This window comes from Taudactylus pleione, unplaced genomic scaffold (assembly GCF_031769625.1).
Source record: "Taudactylus pleione unplaced genomic scaffold, aTauple2 ptg000086l, whole genome shotgun sequence".
Taxonomy (NCBI): domain Eukaryota; kingdom Metazoa; phylum Chordata; class Amphibia; order Anura; family Myobatrachidae; genus Taudactylus; species Taudactylus pleione.
Genome location: NW_028284488.1, coordinates 4,351,256 through 4,368,494, shown reverse-complemented (window position 1 = coordinate 4,368,494; position 17,239 = coordinate 4,351,256). Strand labels below are relative to the sequence as shown.

At 37.4% G+C, this 17,239-nt stretch overlaps 1 long non-coding RNA gene across 1 annotated transcript; it reads left to right on the top strand.

The window, feature by feature from the left end:
• Positions 1–1,115: 1,115 nt before the first annotated feature.
• LOC148529121 (uncharacterized) lies at positions 1,116–16,237 on the top strand. Its single transcript, XR_015877826.1, has 2 exons — positions 1,116–1,183; positions 15,698–16,237. It is a non-coding gene; the product is annotated as an uncharacterized LOC148529121 (long non-coding RNA).
• The last annotated feature ends 1,002 nt before the right edge of the window (positions 16,238–17,239 follow it).

Below are 17,239 nucleotides of genomic sequence, written 5' to 3'. Positions count from 1 at the left end.
GTAATACATCTCCAGGTTTGGCTACCTGTGCAGTGCACACAATCTCCCATTGTGCTGATCAGAAAGGTGCCCCTGCCCTTTGTGGGATTTATTTACTGAAGCAGAACAGCTAGAGGCGGATTGTTCAGGGAAATCTCCTCACTAATAGCAATGAAAGCTGCTGGATACATTGCGAAAAACATTGTTAAATGAGCTGGGACATGTCAGCAGGAACCGTTACGCTTACCATTGAGCCCAGCACCTCTATGTACCGCTGTCTCATGTCTGTGCCTCCCCTGTAACGCCGGATACTGTATCACACAAGGTATCAAATAAACGTATTCAAATATCAACACGAAATTACACAGCAAGAACTAACACTTCACACCGACATTATTCTGCCCACTGAGTACAACGATACTGATCAGATATTTATTACTGTGTTACACTTCTGAGGTTCTAAAATATGTTTCAATAAACATGAAAACTCGTTTTATTTAGTGCTTCTATTTTTTGCAGTTGAATTAAAAATATTCATGCAGACAAATCTTATACCCCAGCTACTCATTAACAAATAATAGCCTCTTAACAGTGTGTGTGTATGCATGTGCATATATATATATATATATATATATAATTAATTGTCATTGCGATGAAGACTAGCTTTGTCTTTACACTAGCATACTCATCAAGGACACACTCACAAAAAGAAAGATATAGATATATATTACTAGATAGATAGATAGATAGATAGATAGATAGATAGGAGAATAGATAACAAACGTACAATATAATAGAAGGTAATATGTAAACATGATATGTGAGACGTTCTATATTTTTGGCAGAAATTCTCACTGGTACATTTTCTATGGATGTAGGATAGGTAGGTGAATTAGGATATCTTGCTGAGCTAGTATAGAAAGGGTTAATAATTTCAAGTTATCCAAAGGATGCTCATATGGACAAACAGATATCCATCAAAGAGCTTTGGAAATTACATCAGACAAGGAGGCTGGGGCTTAGCAGCATAGACACCCCCATCAGCCAATCTGCTGCCAGCTTGTTAGTAATTATCCTGTGACTCTCAAGGTGAGCCTGCCTCCCTACATTGCCACCTTAAAAGGCACATGGGCCGATGACATTGGAAAATGAGAGGCTCTCACAGACACCAGCTCTGTCTTGGATTATTTTCCAGGCTGTGGAGGTAAGGTGATTACAGAAGAATTATCTTCCTGTCTCTGTTGGGGAACATCCATCTAGACTTAGGACACAGGATGGCAGTGGGGTGAGGGCTGGGGGATTGGATGCTTAGCTGCATAAGCTCAGACTCACGCCTTTGTTCAGCTGTATACGAGCCATCTGACCTGTTGAGTATATAGCAGATGATCTTATAAACTTTTTGCAGGAAGGCACAGCACAGCACAGTGCGGTATACTGCCTGTCTAACAGGCAGCTAGGGTGGGAGAGAACCATTCCCAGGTCAGGTACAAGCAGCAGGTAATACTGGTATGTCACAGGGATAGTGCCCGGGGCTCCTGCTGTCATCTGATAGCAGGGAGGATACTCTAAGCTCTGCTGATGGAAAGTGGCCTCTTTCTTTGTGTCTCTCTGATGTTCCTACAGATCTGCCTTTTAGAAACTCTCAGATCTCCGCAGACTGGGAGGAGGGGGGACTAGTTAGTCTGGAGCTTTGAATTCCCTTTATGTTAATGCTCTGTTCATAGAGGGATGTAGTAATGAAAGCCATGCTCTCTCCGCACATGTGAGAAGGGGCAGGTAACAGTCTATACTCATGTCCCGGCATCAGGTAGGCTATGCTGCTCTTTGAAGTGGATGCTGACGTGTGTATCTGTGCAGTGCAAGTAAAGTCTTGTGCCTGTGGACTGAAGCACCTATATAAATAAACTCTGATTGGTAGATTTGGGATTATTTGGTCTCCTTTATTACTGTCTTACTCTTGAACATCTAGATGATTGGTAAAAGTAGACTGGTAGGGGTGATGACGTTTAGGAGGAAAAGATAGACTATTTTCCTTTATTCTGTGGTTACTATGAATATGATGATATTAGACTGTTGAGTAATTATTTCAACCAGTAAAACATAATAGCTAATCAAATATTATCAGCACACTGAATACAATTGAAACTAGTATAGACACATTCGATTAATCTATGCTACATAATGTTAATATAGTACGTATGTGCAATGTATGTGTATATATAGACTTTCCTATAAAGTAGTAAATATTTTAGTAGGCTGGAGGTAAAGAGATGAGTGCAGGACACCTCATCTGCTAGTGGTCCAGAATATAGATCCAAGGAGACATATCCAGGCTGCTATCTTAGTATCCGGTTTCAGCATCTTGTGTGAGATTAGAGCCATCATCAGTGATCATGAAAGTAAAACCCATCATATAACATTTCACAATGACAGCCTGGATCTCACAGAGCATCATCTGGAAATGATCTCCCCTTAATATCAGTAACATTGTCACCGGAGGATTTAATGCACAAACTACCTGTGTGCCACAAATGCAATTTAGGAGGAACATAGATTGGGTGTAATCCGTTTTTTTCGATTCAGCTTCAATTTAATATAAGGACACGACCGAGCCCTTGTAATATATGTTATGTGCGTATGCATATATAGATATATATGTTGTGTGTGCATGTATATAGAGATATTTATGTCATATAATATATATATATATGTATATATATATATATATATATATATATATATATATATATATATATATATTTACGCACCATATTAACTCTACAATTTTTTAAACTAAATTGGTGACAGCAGGGTAATACAGAATCTGGAAAGCTAGACTGTGCCTGATTATAGAGTACAAGTTTCAGATGAGACAACGTGTAATGCTTGAAGCGTATATACAGCATGTGATAAGCAGTTATACATTGTTTTTAGCGTTTAAAATCATATATGTATTTAGAATGTTGTGTTATTTCATGTAAATTGAGTGTGAACCCTATCACAAAAGGATGATATATAATGGCTCTGGATATAAGTCTGAGTTATCTTTGCATAGATATTTACATAAACCATTCAGCACATAGACAATCCTCTACCTGCCACAGAATTGGGATTCAAATAAGCAGTTTTCCATCAGATGGCAGAGCCTCTGAGGCAGGTGCACTTTCACTGCCCCGGGCGCACGGGTAATACGTGGTAGTAAGGTGGCTGCTCTATAGCTTGTGTTAGGGAAGCCTTAAATAAATAAAAGAAAAATGTGCAAACAATAGGATACACCTGCCATAACCTGTACATCTACCTGACTTGTGTGCTCTGTCAGCCAGAAAGGATAATTTGCCCATAGCGCGCTCTCTCTCTCTCTCTCTCTCTCTCTCTCTCTCTCTCTCTCTCTCTCTCTCTCTCTCAGCAACTGGACTCGATGACTCACTGGTACCATCTTAACTGTGAAATATACCTGTAAATATATTAAAACAATGTCACAGTTAAAACAAAGAAAATATTGTGAATGGGACTCAGGGAGTGGCTGTTTTGTCATTTGTGAGTTGGGATTCAGACTATCCAGAATAGACAGACATCCTAATTCACCTGTTGCATCGATATAAATGAAGGCCTGGCTGGGATCCTGACTGAGTTTGAAGCAACTGATGAAAGAGAGTAAGATGTATACAGTTTGGGATACAATAGTATCTGCATGGTCATACATGTCAGTGTACATCTGCGTTAGGTGTAAGCAGTTACAGAAACAAAGCAGCATATTGTGCTGCGCTTGTTGTGTTAGCCACTCTGGCATGGATACTGCGGAGAGAATGGGAACATTGGCTACTGAGGCATCATTAATCTTATACCCAGAGGGTTTGTCATTAAATCCAAGTTGCACAGGGAGAAGGTTCTGTGCCGGCTGATGAAACTATCTGCTGCAACTCCTTGTAAATACTGCGTGATCAGCCAGGTACAGTCCGGAGACCTCTAAGGTCTACACAACTGGAATCAAAATGATTAACCCTAATAGACTTTCACTTTAGTCAGGAGATCCCTCCACCTTCCACAGTACAATACACTGCCCGCCTTGCCTGAATCATTTAAATGAGTAGTATTTCCGAAAATGAAATGAAGCTAATTAAATACTGTCTCTTTATGTATCTATGTATGCAGTGGCGTTAAGTTCACACCAGGTGCCCGGAGGCAAGTTATCATTTAGTGCCCCCCTATCCCCCATATTTACAGCCCTAAGTGGGGTGAATATATTGTGGGTGATGGAGGAGGTGCCCCTTCAGTGCTGGCACCCGGCGGCAGGAGCCTCCTTTGTCTCCCATACTTCTGCCCCTATATGTATGCATGTATGTATGTATGTGTGTATGTGTGTGTGTATAATATAATATAATATAATGTATATATATATATATATATATATATATATATATATATATATATATGCTATCGCATTATTATAGGAGAAGCTCAGGAACGAACAACGTTATATAAATCGGTTTTACCGGAATAATATTGTGTGAAGCAAAGTTTCAGCAGGCTCATTTGAAAGACTATAAGGGAGTTCAAATATATTTGACTATAATACTGGTCTGTCCGGAGAATAAACAAACAACGCTTACATCAGACTTTACAAATAGTCTATTAGTCTATCTACAGTCAATCTTTCTATATATCCGTGTAGATATTGCTTTGAGATAGGGAAGAGTCTAGCTGTAAATGGCAGCTACTATTCCCGGTGCCTTCTGTCATCTGTCAGACAATAAAATGTGAATGTGAAGCATTATTTTAGTAGTTATTAATAGCTCAATTCGTATTATCCTTAACGGGAATCTTAATATACTCTATAAATTGATGCTTATGATACGATGAAATCTTGTAATTTGGTGGCAAGCAGGACATTAAGTGGAGTCATTTTGTTATTAAGAAAATAAATGTGGCTTGATCAATTGTATTTGATTTTCCATATAGTATTCGTTCTGTGCAAAACCATTTCGGAAGCGCATACTTGGTGAGAAAATGATAGTTCTGGCAGATACACAGGGTGCAGAGGTCCCTGATTAGATGTACCATAAAGAGGCTGCAAAGTGGCCTGAGATTGATTTAGCATGAGATATTAATGACTTCCATTTCCCTGCATTGTACCTCTGCATTCCCGTCTTCCGCAGTGATTGTGTATTATTAACCATTCCCACGTCACTACAATGGCAGCCATTATTTCCTAATATTCTACATTTACACTACATGCAGACGTTTTGTTCTCCTGCATATGCAGAATTTGTTTCCTTCAATAACTGCTATTAACGAAGCGGAAAATAATTGAACTATGTAAAACCTTTTTTCAATTTGAAATCTAGTTGTTTAATCATTACCATTTTATATTTGGCCATATCACTATTTTACCTGTTTTCATATGATTATAATATAGACTAAATGTCATTACTGCAGAACGAAATAATCAACATAATTGCACATATAAGTAGGGTATAACAAACGAACATATTACATGGATGCATTGTTAGATGCACAGTATGTAGATATTCAGTTTAAAGCATGCCCATTGTAAGTGATTATATTATTTTGTTCGATTATGGAGAAAATTTTTTGAACATTTATTATTTTAATTAGTTAAAGCCGTTTCATTTGCATGTGATACCTGGTTTATTTGGCTATTAAGGTGATTACTAAACTGTCAATGTGCTAGAAAAAGCTTTTAAACAATGTATCAGCCTAGATAGATAGAGATAATCCTCTGGTGCAGTGGTGACTACAATAGAACAAGTATATGTGTATGGTATAACAGGCTAATTGAATATAGCATTAGAGCCGACAGAGGGATAACGATTTTGTCTGGTTGCCGGAGCACAGAGTGCAGTGCTGAGGGAGACAGGATAAGTAGCTCCGTGCTGTTCTCACATCTTTAAATATTAATCATCTATGATCTTCCTAAGTGATCCTAATTGATGCCCTGAGCAAATCCTGGGATGGGGAAGAAGCAGAGGGTCTTTGTAAGGAGGGGTCTTTTTGCATCTTTTTGAATCTGACTACTTTTAGGAGATATTGATTTATCCAGGAAATGTGCAAGGAGAAGATATCCTGCTAAGGGAGCCATTTAGGAATCTAAAATTCACTTAAAGATGGCGAGTACTAAATGGATTGTCATATCCCTGCTGACATGGGGAAAGGGACAGTGTTACTAAAGGCTGAACTATATAAATGTCTATAGGCATCAAGGAACAGACAAAAAAAAAAGATGTTTAGATTCCAACTGACCGACAGGAGTGCTGAGAATAAAATACTCCCTGGGCTGTAGAATGGAAATGATAGACTGGTTTATCAGCAATGAAAATGGCATCTTCCAGTTCAGATGCAGTTTACCTACCTGCAAGGGTAAAAGCAGATTCAGTTATGTTAACATTTAAGTTCTGATATTAGTTAAAAAAAAATATATATATAGAGATGTTTCACATTATTTGTTAATTTAAATATATATTTCGTTAGTTTTTACGCAATGTGGCAATTGGAAGTGCAGATGGCTTTTAAACAAAATGACTGGGTGTAATTATTCATTATTGGATGGCACCAAAATATGTCCTACCACTAACCACTAACTGCTGCGTCCGCATGACTCTTATACGGAGAATCCAGGAACTCTGTATCCTGCACTACAACTTCAATCAACACTGTCATATTACACGCAGTCCTGAGCCAAGCTTTGTTCTGTTCGATTTAAGGTGATTATATTCCACTTATTACATATTTGTAATGAACATACTGGCTCACATCCTATAACTATAACTTTAGAGTATTGTGTCTGGAAACCAGAAACATATCTTGTTGTATGATGCATAATATAGCGTGACACATACTGGCCCCCTGACCATCATACAGGCCCCCTGACCATAGGATGTTTCTGATGAAACTGCTGAACGTCTGCTGAATGATCATTCTTAAAAAAAACATGTGTATTTGTACCAGGAGTACTTTTTGTTTAATTTTGTTGGTTTGTTGTTATTACCGAAAGTGTAACATAAATTTAACTAAGAATTATATGTAGCGAGGCCCTTTACAATGAATTATATTACTATAGGAAATAAAATACATGCTTCCTCTGTGTGTATATCTAGAATCCAATTTCTGGTTATATCTTATGAACATATTGTCATTAATTCTTTTTTTTTTTTTTTTAATAATTGGTTGCTGTCCACGTAATTCCATCACATTATGCAGCAACAGGGGGTAGTTTGCGGCTGTAGACAAGTCTAAAATAATCATAATCTCCTTTGTCTCTGCATAATCTGCAGTGTGTATTTCCCTTCTCTATACTGCAGATTTTGTCATGATGGCTGCTGTCTCTACAATGTCCCCGTAGACTGTGAGTGTGACGTAATCCACCTCAAGGTCAGTTCAAGGACATTACTGATGGACTTGTAGTAGACACTATCCTATATTACTTTTGTCTTTCTGTGTAGCAATACAAGTGTTAACATAGGCTGCCTGTATCTTTCAAATAGCAGAAAAGAGACAGAACTGCTTATTTCAAATAGTTTATGAATGATTTTACAGTACAATGATACCAAGTTTCTAATATATATTTCTGGTCTGCTTAATACTTGTAAATGCCATTTGAAATATGGATTTATTAAAAGAAATACGTTATGCATTGATTTTAGAACATATTAATATGGGCTTCCTATGTCTCTTTTACAGACAATATAAGGCTAATACATTAGTCTTCGTTGCTGCATTTCTGGTAATTATTAGCTATAGCATAAACAAATTAATGACATTGTTGGGCAAAATTGATTGAGGTGAACATGCTATTAGAAATCTCAGTGCACCAGCGCTTTAATAGATATAAGAAACAATTGGTGCAGTAGATGCTCAGACTTTAGAAAACAACAAGGAGGAAATCATGGCCATGAGAAGCGTATCTATCATCCACATAGGTGCAAACATGAAATACGTTATTGGGATATATTTCAATCTGTGTTGCTGTGAGTGTATCTACTAAATATATACTGTGTGTGTGTCTCAAGAAACTTGCACGATAGTTGTTAATATATTTCCTATCCTAAACCCAAGGAACACAATTTCCAATCATATTACAATATCCTGCTGAATTCGTCTATTCTCACTCATTTGTTAATGTTTGTTGTAGCATATGGATCAGGGGCAATTGTACATGTATATACTTTATGTATATGTATATATATATATATATATATATATATATATATATATACACCTTACCTATCGTTTGTGTGTAGGTAAGGGGTCCCCAAAGACAGCAAATAGCACATACTCTACCTTTTTGGGCTATTGCACTAGAACGTCACATTTTGTATTTATTTGTATTTAAATGTTTTCGTTAAAAGCAAGTCTTACTGAAATCTCTATTTTGGATCAGACTACACTCCTGCACAGCTTCCAACTCATACAATTTACTAATGAATTATCGCCATAATATTTCATATTGAACAGGAGCGCATGGGGAAATACTGTAATAGTGTAATTATAGGAATATCTGATATGGACTCGTCCCATGATAGATGAGAGAGTTGGCATTTCTGGTTAATACATTTTGCAATAATTGCAGATATAACTGAGGGGTTTGGTGGACACTGGTTCTGATCCACATAATCTGACATAATCTTTCAACATTACATTGTTGATTGGTGTCAGGATTGGATAGATGCTCTTCCTGGTGAAATATAGTAACCTTCTAATCCCAGCATCCTGCTGACATGAAGGCAATATGATCAACCATCCTTGGAAGATATCCTGAGCATTATTTAAATATATAGATAAAATCAGGCTTTGGAGTGTAAAGAACAGATAGTAGGCGCAAATCTCCTACAATACACTTTAATTAGGAACAGACTACTGCCTGAATGGGAGACACTGCCATAACAAGATTCTCTGAAATGTCTATTTCTCATACTGAACATTTTAACTAATAATAGCTTTATCTCACGTCCTATAATTATTTAAAGCTGAGATTAGTTAACTAGTATTACTAGGAATACAAAATGGAAAATATAGTCAGAAGACATTTTAAACTACAGCAACCTTCAAACTACGTATGTCATAGTGTGTCCACTCCCTCTTAGGACAGGTTATATCTCTGACAGAATACTATTCCCCAACACAATATTTTCCAGTATCTGATGCAAGTAGCAACGCTGCCCCACTAATGTAAGAACCTGTTCCATTACTGTGCTCCAGAGGGAGCCATACAGACTCTAACTCTGCTGCCTCCTCATAATGGAGAGATTGTTAGGAAATGCAGCACACTGGAAATTGCTGTCTGGCATTTCTTTATACCAGCTCGCATGCCAGATATGCAAGATTATAATCCAATCCATTTCATACAATTTTGAGTCTTGCAAAAACAGTGCAACGCGAATATATATATATATATATATATATATATATATATATAAAAAATTTTTTACAGTGACACTTAGAAATACACTCAGACACGCCCTTCCCAACTTTAATCTCTTTGCACATTTTAAATCTGCATTGCAAATTAGTTTTTCCAAGGTGCAAAATTGCTCCTTATTTTTCTATTTTTTATTTGCTTCTTCTTACTCTACAAAAACCTTTCACTGCCATCAAGAGCTTTAATAAACAAAACAGTATCTCACAGTTATGACAATCCCCCACACTTTCAACAAGTTATTGCATATTGTATATAATTATTATCTGCAGTTCAAAAATAATGATTAAATCTGCATACTTTCATCCACTGTAGATTTACAAGGCTCATTTGTTTTATTTTGTTGTAGACGATTATACCCACACCCTTTGTAATTGCTATTCCTATATAAACTCCATGTAATAAATTTGGGGTTTACTCCCATGTGTGCCTATAATGTGGAACATTGAGCCAGTTGTTTATTGAACCTTGCACCTGTGCACAAATAAACTAACTATAGGGTTAGGTATTATTATTATTATTATTATTATTATTATTATTATTATTCCTTTAGATAGTAGAGGTGATGCTTGTGTTCAACTGTGGAACTATACATCCCACCATGATCTGCCATAGTATTGCTATTAGGGCCTGCTAAAACTGGGACAGTGCATGCTGGAATGTGTAGTTCCACAGCAGCTGGAGGGCACATGTTGAATACCCTTGCTGTACTGTATGCTGTAATTTTGGATGATAAATTATACATAATTATCACTACTGCACAAACATTGAACATAAGCAAGGACGGTGGAGGAAGTGATATATATAAATATGCAAATAAAGGATATTTTTATTGCTGCAATGGTGAGTGCCCTCCAACCTGTAATTTTATATATATATATATATATATATATATATATAATTATATAGTGCAATCGCTTTTTCTAGCGATCTGCAATCACACTGATTTATTATCCTAGAGATTGCCACTTTATAAAATGGTGCCAAACATGTCATAATAATAGATCATAGTAGAATGCTACATATATCAAACATCTTAATCCAGTATAGCATAGTACACTGATAGATCATGAATACTCATGAGAACAGAGCACCAGATAGTGATAATTTATACGAAGAAGCCAAAGTTTCAGGAAAAATTGCTTTTCCCAACACCAAATGCAGATTAGGGACTGCTTTCCGGTTCTAAAATCCCCCGGGGTCCATTCATGATTATAGATGTTCTCATATATTGTTAGTATTTCTTTGTAATAATAATTTAAAACATAACAAACTGCAATGGATCTGCCAGTTAGCCATACAAATATACTAATATCTTCTTTAACACTATAAACAGATAATTTGTTCCTATGATCGAAACAGACTTTTATTATAACCCTTCATACTGTCCCCTAAAGACTATTGGGGGCAGTCATCTTTCTTTTTACACAGCTAAAATATTTGTCAGTCTGCTATGTTAATGCTATAGGTACCTGAAATATACAGCAACAGAACATTGTGGAGGCAGGATAAATAAGGAAATATCCACATACAGTATAGGAGTCTATGTACTAAGCCTTGGAAAGAGATAAAGTGGATGGAGACAAAGTACCAACCAATCAGCTCCTAACTGTCATTTTCCAAACACAGTCTGTAAACTGTCAGGAGCTGATTGGCTGGTACTTTATCTCCACCCACTTTATCTCTCTCCAAGGCTTAGTACATAGCCTACAGTAACAGTAAGTACTTCTGAAAAGTTTAGCTGGATCAAAAAAAGGTTAAATAGAAGATGTTTAATTGTTGTGTAGAAGACAGTAAAGAAGATAGTTTGTATTTGTATAATATGTGTCACTACTAATCAGTCGTGTTTCCTGAGACAGAATGATTAAAATATGTAAATTTGTTATTTAAATGAAAACAGTTGACAAAATCTGCATAGCCTGTCTGTGTGACATGTTACATGTTCCCATGCCTAAATGCATGCTTGACAAAATGAAACAATGGAGATTATTGTTTTATTAGAAAACTGCATATACTCTATAGACTGTTGTGTATGGTATAATATATGTGTACTATGCTTTGTAACTGGATTTGGTGATGGGTCCTCTGTAGCCCAGTTCATAACTGTGCATTATATTGTCACCTGAATATAAAACATGGAACTGATAGCTAATCTCCATTAGTAACACAAATAATCTCAGAAACAGTTATTAGAGATTTAACAAACTACAAATATTCCCTATCTGTCCCATTGTCCAACCCGAATGCTAAACACTCTTCCGTCTAATTCGCCCTATCTCTTAGGCTGGAAATATGTGGATGGAATTTATTTAGAAATTATTTTACCAAATATCACAAAAATAAAATTTAATGGTTCATGCTGCTTACCTAAGCATTAGTTATTCAGCTATGTGATTGTATAATGCACACATGGAATATAATAAGAATTAAGGGTTTGTGTTTATAATTTTGTTACAATCAAATATCCCTCCACTTGTTTGTGTCCCTCCCAAAGAGTTCAGGTATTTTGTCAGCACGGTTCTTAGTTGACTGTTCAACTACTGCACTGACATTGAGAAAGCATCTCCTGACCTTGGCTAGTTGCAACTGCCTATATCGTGCTGCAATCATTTGGATGTGTTTGTTCAGTTACCCATAGACCTGTAAATAAATAAAGCAATAGGAAGAATTTCGGTGAAATAACACTGGTACAATCATACAGAGGAGCATCAATCCTTTTTGGATTGTAAATAACCTGTTTGCTCAACTCAATGCAGTTTATGTCCCTGGTGTAACTATTTTTCCTCCACACACGCCAGTTTCTAAGTATATTGTTACTACTAAGTATGTATTACAGTAACACACATTCTCTTTACAGGCTGCCGTTGGGTGAGCATCCCTCCTGTTCTGTGTATGGCACTGGTAGAATTCACTGTGAAAACACACAATCAGTGAATTACCATAGGGCCATAAACAGAGCAGAGAAAGAACCACAGGAGCTTCCAGTGAAGAAACATACAGTACCAATGTCTATGGTATATATTCTGGTGATATATTTATAAGGCTTGCTCTCTAATATCTCCATGCAGTATTAAGATGGCCCTGTCCTGAATATACAAGAGAGGCAGCCATGTTGACACTTCCGCCAACAAGTTTAATATTAATTAATGGCATCATTGAGTCTCAATTACATTGTTAACTTCTACTAACAAACAGCTGCAATACATATAACTTTTGGTACAGCCCACAAAATGGCTGCCTACACTGTTTGTAACATTGTTTCACTATCTGTGAGGTAACTGACCGGAGCCCTGTCCCATTGCATTTAATGGATCCCGAATGGATGTTGCCAATAGAATACTTCCATGGGCGATATACTGTATGTGCAGTCTGCAGGCAGACATGCTGCGTGTAAGGTTCATCCCTACAGAATTCCTACATTTTACATCAGGGTGATATATACATAGTGAGCAAAATCTATATAATTTACAGACATTAACAGTAAATTTGACTGAGTATTCCATATTCTAGTGTCTTTGTTCCTGTTTATTTGTGATGTATTGTAATAGAGGTTGTACTGTCTGGCCTGCTTTGGCACTAGCACATTTTTGCTTTTGTACATCTACTTTGAGCAATTATGTGTAGTGCCAATATAGGACAATACAGAATAAACTACCCTGGAATTACAAGTAACAATTTAATCTAGCAAAGAGTTGTAAACAAACGAGTTGAACAGAATGGCTACAGAAATTGAGCTTGGGTACTTTATATGAGCAGTATGTACCACGAATGAATTTCTCACAGCGGACACTAACAGCAACCTGACCTTGGTGCCCTGGTGCATTTAGTAAAAGCTCATACACTGATAAGTACTAGTTTCTCCGCTAGACCCAGACGTTTTCTACCTTTATGATGTGAAATACCTATTGGAGGATAAGGTCAAATGTCTCATGAAATTGCTTTGCGATATATGGGGGAGGGAGTCTGAACTCTAGAAGGGGTCACACGGTTTAAAATATATACTTGCAAACTTACAATGCTTTAAACAAAATAGCACAATATGTGTTTCTGGACAAGTACTGATAAATATATAAAGTTATAAATATGTATACATGTGTGTATGTGTGTGGTATGTGTATTTGGTCACTGGGTTTCTATTTTAGGCAAGAGTGTGTTTATTTTGTATATGCTTTGATGAAAAATGCAACAAGGATCTGAAACGTTGCAAGAAATTTTAAGCTTCTCTTATTATTTTATCTGGGAAGTGCTGCCTGTGTGGAATTAGTATATCTATCTATCTACATGTGTGTGTGTATATATATATATATATATATATCTTCCAAGGTGTAGGCACTCCTATTCCAAGTGCAGTACTTGCCGTGGTGCGCACTTAGAGGTAGATAAAGCAGGTGTTGATGTCACTCTCTGGTCTTTCAATAATTTACAATGGCAAATGTGTCACAAGTCAACGTTTTTAGTTTATTATATGTCCTGATGACGAGCTTTATAATAAACTCAAACGTTGACTTGTGACACATTTGCCACTGTGAATTATTGAAAGACCGGAGAGTGACACCAATACCTGCTTTCTATCTATCTATCTATCTATCTATCTATCTATCTATCTATCTATCTATCTATCTATATATCTGTCCTGCAACTCCAACAAGATTCACGTCTCCTTGTGGATTTTGAATATACATTTCTAGCAATTGTAGAAGTGATGCTGTGACATGTCTTTCTACTTGAACTATTGATTATAATTGAATACAGTTCCCTGTTACCCAGAAACATGGCTTCTCTTCTACCCTGGCCAATCAGTGCATTGAATGGCAAGCACATAGGCCACAGCGCAGTAATGGCTATCACAACTTTATTTTATAAGGTCAGTGTCAGGAGCCAGGGTCTATTTACTGAGCCTTGGATGCAGATAAAGTGAATGGAGATAAAGTACCAACCAATCAGGTCCTAACTGACCTGGTTACAGGCTGTGTTTGAAAAATGACAGGAGCTGATTTGCTGGTAGTTCATCTCCGTCCACTTTATCTCTCCCCGAGGCTTAGTACATAGACCCCCTTCTCCCTAAAAAACAGACTCACCATCCCGTCTTTTCTACCTATTCCAGTTAATGCATTTGACAGGTCTGGGTGAATTTATTCCTCCTGTCCAATATTTATTTATCAGTAATGGTGAATTAATGTATAACTTGCATTAAAAAGGTCAAGAAAGGACATTTAAAAAATGTAAAAATAGTGCTATGCAATGGGCTCATCAATAATAAGGTTCGGACACTCACTTCCATACCATGCAGACTGTGAGGACATCTCTCATCTGTCTGCACTACTTCCGATGATCTCTGAGCTATTCGGTAGATTAGGCTTTCTCACCACCAGAAATGGAACCGCAGATCAGTACAGTGAAAGCTAATGGAAGTCTCCAGGCCGTAAATAGGCTCAGGGAGGTCATTGAAGCCATTATTATGCTTGAGCAGAAATCAGTATAGAGTGTTACTGCAAATATAAGCTCATGGTACTTTTCTAGAATTTGTCAGTTTCAATGAATGATATAAATATGTGGAAGTAATCCCCTAGCAGCGTGCTAGTAATGCTGGGCTGCCAAGTATCTGTAATAACGTATGCCATAGATAATATATAGGTGGGGAAACAATTAGGTAGCATTTGTGGATACTGAAAAGAAATCTTTATTTTGTTACTAGTCAGCAGCACCTCGGGATGTCCAGGGAAAACGCACTTTATTTAAATATTCCACTAATTAATTCAATTTAGCGACATAACAATTAGTTTGTCTTCTTTTATTTGGGCTGATCTTAGAGCCCCCATATCTGACAAGTGATCCATTGCTGTAGTGTTTCAGATAGGAAAGCTTTCTGTTATCTCAGTACATTGGCGACACACGGCGATTGTGGCAACCGAGGAGACCATTATCAGGGATCGTTAGGCAGATATCGGTTGCGATATTGCAGTGTGTACGGCATCGATTCAGATGGTATATATGTATTTATCGATGATGTCTGTGACTGATGGGTCACAAAATAAGCAATCTCGGCTACTCTGCTGCGTGTTCTATATTGGTCATAATAAATGAGTGATCAGCAGCCGGTTAGAAATAAAAACACTAGTAATTATTTGCCATGAAACAAACGATGTATGTGCCGTTATTAATGAGTATTACATATGTGGTTTAGAATGCAATGGTCCTCTGAGCAACTCTATACATACATACTAGGATAGCAGCAATATAGTGCAGTATCTTCATGCTTTCATGTTGTCCAACTTCTCTCCTCAGGCCCGGGACAGGAAAGACTGACTTCCCCGGCAGTGTTTGGCAATGGTAGAACTCACACTGGTGGGCTATGTGGATCCGGTGGTTCTAGACTTGCCAACTATGGCCTGGGAGGAATGCTCTCGGCAGGACAGACGCACTGATGCACAAGGCGCTGCATACTGATGCACAAGGCGCTGCACATCTGGACCATACCAACACCGAGCAGGCCACACCAGGATATAAAATGGGAACCTTGGCATGTAGGTTCTCGCTGTGACAAGTCTCTCCAGTCAGTGGCTGATGGTTGTGCAGGAGGACTGGCTTATGTGTTTCTCTGCACACCTGAAGTTACAGGATAACTGCAAAGCTTCCAGCTCTAAGTACGGGATATCGGACTGGTTCCTGGCCGCCAATGTAGAATGTTGTATAGAGTGTACCAGATATTCTGTATCCAGCAACTTGTTTTCTCAGACTTACATCTTTGCTGAGAAAGGAATTACTTACTCTGATAATAGATTTCGCAATTCATTAGGATAAGTAAAGAATCCATTATATACCTGATATCAGTGAAGTGTGTGTATATGCACTTAACTACATCTTTCCAACATGCTATCTGTCTTGTAGATTAGCTGACAGTTGCCATCTTCAAAAAGCTAATTTGGTGATGGGGCAAAGCCTCTCAATCCAGTAATACTGTACATTCAATAAGTGCAGAATCCCATATTTAATTTGCCGCCTTATGTACAGGCGAAACCAGGACAGATACTAATGTGTAATCCAGGAATAGGTGGAAGTCAAGGTCAAATGTTTCTACTTGGACCAAATTTACCTGCTAAAATATTATTTAGCATTTTCTCCCAATTTGTTCCCATCAACTACTCATGAATTGTTTTCATTTGTCATTTTGTAGCCAATTGTTTCATTATAACACAGTATGTCCAGTTTTCAAGTTCAATAAAACTTGAATGTATTAGGGAAACTAAAAGGAAGAACCCAAAGCATCACAGTACAAATGAATAACAGAGATGGCCAGCCTAACCAGCTAAGAGAATGATTTCTGGAGATGTTGCAACAAATATATGAAATGGAAAATATAGACATGCATGGTCAATTATATGCAATAATTGTGTCCACTATGCAAATATAAAGAGCATGTGCCCATACTGCACAACTGTCTGGTGCAAACGTGTATATTCTTTGTCCATGACAGAAATGTAATATGCCAGTAGAAGTGAAAACATTGCCTCAAACAAAACTGATCAGATCCTTGTTACCCTGTTTAGGAATTAAATAACTTGGCACAATAAAGGATCATATGGCTGCCATTTTTTCAAGAGTCAACACTTGGTGCTTATGAAGTGAAATACACTTGCATGGTGTAAAATAGCATTCCATTAACATTAGCAGTGCTTACCGGATTGCACCTACTTCTGTGTCTGTGCACAAGTTAGAGACTGCTCTGCCAATTCCCACTAATACACCTTTTCCACCAAAAATCCCAGGTCTGACCCGGGATTTACCCTATTTCCACTGCGGAGCCGACCAGGGCATATCCTGGGTCGA